The sequence below is a fragment of the Colobus angolensis genome, unplaced genomic scaffold (genome assembly GCF_000951035.1).
Source record: "Colobus angolensis palliatus isolate OR3802 unplaced genomic scaffold, Cang.pa_1.0 Scaffold244, whole genome shotgun sequence".
NCBI classification, from domain to species: Eukaryota; Metazoa; Chordata; class Mammalia; order Primates; family Cercopithecidae; genus Colobus; species Colobus angolensis.
The window spans coordinates 4,713,094-4,717,593 of record NW_012115644.1 but is presented as its reverse complement, the minus strand read 5'-3'; positions in this window follow the sequence as shown (position 1 = coordinate 4,717,593).

Here is a 4,500-nt window from a genome sequence, read left to right as displayed (position 1 = left end):
TATGTGACAATTGAGGAACAACAGCCTGCAACAGACAGACGATAAACAGAACACCCTACTAAAGAGAAAGCAGAACCAGTAGAACAGACAGAATGGGAATTAAAATAAACATAATAAATGTCTTTATAAAAATAAGGAAGAATGTCAGGAACATGACGCATGAACAAGCAATTATGAAGAACCACTTAGAAATACTTTTTAAATGTAATTGTTGAAATACAAACATAGTAAATGGCAAAACAAATCATGCCTGATGGTCCAGTAGAAGCCTGGGGCACCATTTTGCAACCCCCTGTGAGAGTTAATTTCCAAGTGCATAGAAATTACTGTCAGAAGTTTTTGAAAGGCCAAAAAGAGACTAAAAGATATCTTTGGAGGAGTATAATCTGAATGTTTAAACAAGATAATATTTTAAGAATAGAGACTCTTAAAATAGGAATTAAGAAGTACTATATCTAATTTATTCTTCCTCCCCAAATATCCCCCTGTATTACTAAGGCTAAATAAGCCTAGTAGATATGTGAGGAAAACTCAGAGCAAAACTTTTAGCCAGGTCACACATGTGATTTAGCTGAACCTTGATTCCTATGTAGACTTACAATTACCTCTCCTCAGGAGCTTGTAAACTTACCATCACCTCTCCTCGGGAGCTCGTAAAGTCAAGAAGAGCAAATAGAATATCAACTAGGCTGAAAGGCTGACCCAGGTGCGGATATTCCCAGGCAAATGTTAAGCTTTGGCCAATTTCCAGCCTCTGCTTTCCTCCCGTCCTCACAGCTTGTCCCAGGACTAACCCTGAGGGTCAACAGGAGGGACACAGCATCCCTACAGATGACCTAGCTCCATCTTGTCTAATTTTCCCCTAGTTGAAGGAGAGTCCAACCAGGGTTCAGAAGAAAGTGCCCTTAGTGCCCTATCTAGTGCCACAGTGAAATGGACACAGAGGATGGAGAGCAGACATGCAACCAAGATCAAAAGCCAGGAGCTTGTTACAAAGCAAGCCAGCTCCGGCAAAAGGGGGCTAAGGTACTGTGAACCCACTTGGAAGTCTAAGATCATTTGTCACACTCTGGACATCAAGCTCTGTCTGTTGCCACCTGAGTGGTTGGGACTTACCTGGCTCGGGCTGTGACTAGACTGCTTCATCCTGCTGTAGTTGAGTGATACATGCAAAGAGTCAGAAATGTGACAAAACTTCCAAGTACAGGAGAGGGCACATCACATTTTGTAAATCATGAAGTCTGTGAGTAAAAGTCTTTGTTCATCATGTTCTAAATACAGATATTCTTGGAATCTCAAAGGTGGTCATTTAGATCAAATCAAAGTAAAGTTGACCTTCAAACAACATGGGTTTGAACTGTGTATATTCACTTGTATGTGGTGCCTCTGCCACCCATGAGACAGCAAGAGCAACCTCTCCTCTTCCTGCTCCTCAGCCTACTCAACACGAACACAATGAGGATGAAGACCTTTGTGATGATCCACTTCCACTTACTGAACAGAAAATGTATTTTCTCTTCCTTATGATTTTCTTAATAACATTTTCTTTTCTCTAACTTACTTTATTATAAGAATACAGTATTTAATACTTACATTATATAAAATATGTATTGTTTTGGCTATGTATGTTATCAATAAGGTTTCCAGTCAACAGCAGGCTACCAATAGGTTTTTGGAAAGTCCAAACTTAGACTCAGATTTTCAACTGCACAGGGGTTGGCATCCCTAATCCCCAAGTTGTACTATTTTTTGCCTAAAGTAGTTATGTAAAACTACCAGCAAAAATTTTATCGGAGTTGGTGGTCGTGGATCCATGATATAAGAAGATATTCATGAAGGATCTGAGCAAATCCAGGTATGAAAGCTCCGTAATAGATTATTCAGAGAAATTAGGGAATATTCTTAGTATTACAAGAGGTTGATGTCCTGAAGGACAACTGCACGTGGACTTTTCCTTTTCGTGTATGTAACTAACTCCCTCAACTCAGTGCATATGGACTTTTGTTGACTTTTTGGAAGGAAGGATATATCTCAGCACCCATTTTCCCTTCCTGAGAGCACCTTTATTTCACGTAGGGGAATTACTTCTCCCAGGGATAAGCAGTCTTGGTGGCACTAAATGTGATCGGGACCTTTGCCTTTCCCCAGCAAAGAGTGTGTGATTTCATTTGGCACAATAGGAACTTCTCTCCTGGTACTTTGAATTACCAGCAAGCTGAATTAAGATAAGGATGACAACTTTTGAGCTTTTCATTCTAAAGAGAAGCCCAGAGTGGATCCTGCTGGCTAGATATCTGGTAGCTATTCTAAGACTTGTCTTGGTTCTTTGGTTGTCTAACCTCCCATCCACTCTGAGAGTCACTACAAAACTCCCGCTGGTTCTAGTTAATTGCAACAAAAAGAATCTCAGTTGATATGCCCTCTGCAGAGTAGTATACAATTAAGGCATGGCTGATGTCTGCTCTTGGACTGACTTGGTTTGTGATTCTGAGAAACTAGATTAGCCTCACTGACCTTAGCATGTTCACCTGTGGAATGAGAAACAAAACCCTCCTTCCAGGTTGTCAATGGAATTAAGTGGGTATTTATGTGAAAGCCTCCTAGCTTACCTGCAAAGAATATCTGTGAATTTCTCTGTCAAAGTGGTTCATTAACAATGAAAAATTAGTCTGGGCGTGGTGGCTTATGTCTGTAATCCCAGCACTTTGGGAGGCCAAGGCAGGTGGATCACGATGTCAGGAGTTTGAGACCAGCCTGGCCAAGATGGGGAAACCCCGTCTCTACCAAAAATACAAAAGTTTGCTGGGCACAGTAGCACGTGCCTGTAATCCCAGTTGCTTGGGAGGCTGAGGCAGGAGAATCACTTGAACCAAGGAGTCGGAGGTTGCAGTGAGCCAAGATTGTGCCATTGCACTCCAGCCTGGATGACAGAGCAAGACTCCATCTCAAAAAACAAAACAAACTATGAAAAATTGGTCATCTGGCTAACGATGCCAAGATGGAGTATCAGGCAATCATCTAAAATCAGAGATTTTGTAAGAAAGTTATACTTAATAGTCAAAGTACATTTCCCCCTTATTACTGTGCTTGGCAGAGGTCAGAATGAGATTTTCATGGGTATATTAATCCTAACAATACTTCTTTGTTGGCAATAAAGGTAACGAAGTTTCCTATATGAATATTTAAGAAAAGGGCTTGGCATGGTGGCTTTGGGAGATGAGGCAGGAGGATTGCTTGAGGTCAGGAGTTTGAAACCATCCTGGACAACAGAGTGAGACCCTGTGTCTATAAAAAATTTTAAAAATTAGCCAAACATGGTGGTGCATGCTTGTAGTCCCAGCTCCTTGGGAGGCTGAGGCAGGAGGATTGCATGAGCCCTGGAGTTCCAGGCTGCAGTGAGCTATGATCACACCACTGCACTCCATCCTGGGTGATAGAGTGAGACCCTGTTGAAAGAAGAAAGGAAGGAAAGAAAGAAGGAAGGAAGGAAGGAAGGAAGGAAGGAAGGAAGGAAGGAAGGAAGGAAGGAAGGAAATCTCCGTTTACAATGCTGCTTTACATAAATGTTACTTTTCCATCTGAAATAAGGAATAGACAATACCGGTTTACCAAAAAAATAATTTTTTTGAGCACTCATATCACACAAAACTGGCCTTTTCCTGGAACAATTAGAATCGTACCTGGAAGGTTGCACTGTCTCTGGCTTACCAATGCTTTGTTTGGGTTAATATGCTGCAGGAGCTTCAAATCATACATGAATTCTTGCTATTGATCAGGAAAGTAAGAAAGCAAGTTGACTTCTTTTGATCACTCTCCTAAAAGTGAGAATTTAAAGTCATGCATTGGTGTAACAGTAAATTTTTAAAACAAAGAACAGTAAAAAGTATCCTATAAAGGGACCCAGCTCTGTGCTAGATAACATAGAGCAGTGGGTCATGGAGCCTGGTTGTGCCCTGCCCCACCTCTACTCCCGCTCCATCAAGCAGGAGGAGAAGAGCATGATACAAAACTGGCCTTCTTTACCTGTGATCCACCTGGACTGAGCGAGCACATTTATTTATGAAAATGTTGGCAGTGGAGCAGTTCCAGCCAGGCGCGGTGGCTAACGCATGTAATCCCAGCACTTTGGGAGGCCAAGGCAGGCAGATAATGAGGTCAAAAGAGCAAGACCTTCCTGGCCAACATGGTGAAACCCCGTCTCCGCTAAAAATACAAAAATATTAGCTGGGTGTGGTGGCACGTGCCTGTAGTCTTGGCTACTTGGGAGGCTGAAGCAGGAGGAATTGCTTGAACCCAGGAGGCAAAGGTTGCAGTGAACCAAGATCGCAGCACTGCACTGCAGCCTGGCAACAGAGCGAGACTCCGAAAGAAAGAGAGAAAGAGAGAAAGAGAGAAAGAAGGAAAGAAAGAAAGAAAGAAAGAGAGAGAGAGAAAGAAAAGAAAAAGAAAGAAAAGAAAAAGAAAGAAAGAAAGAAAGAAAGAAAGAAAGAAAGAAAGAAA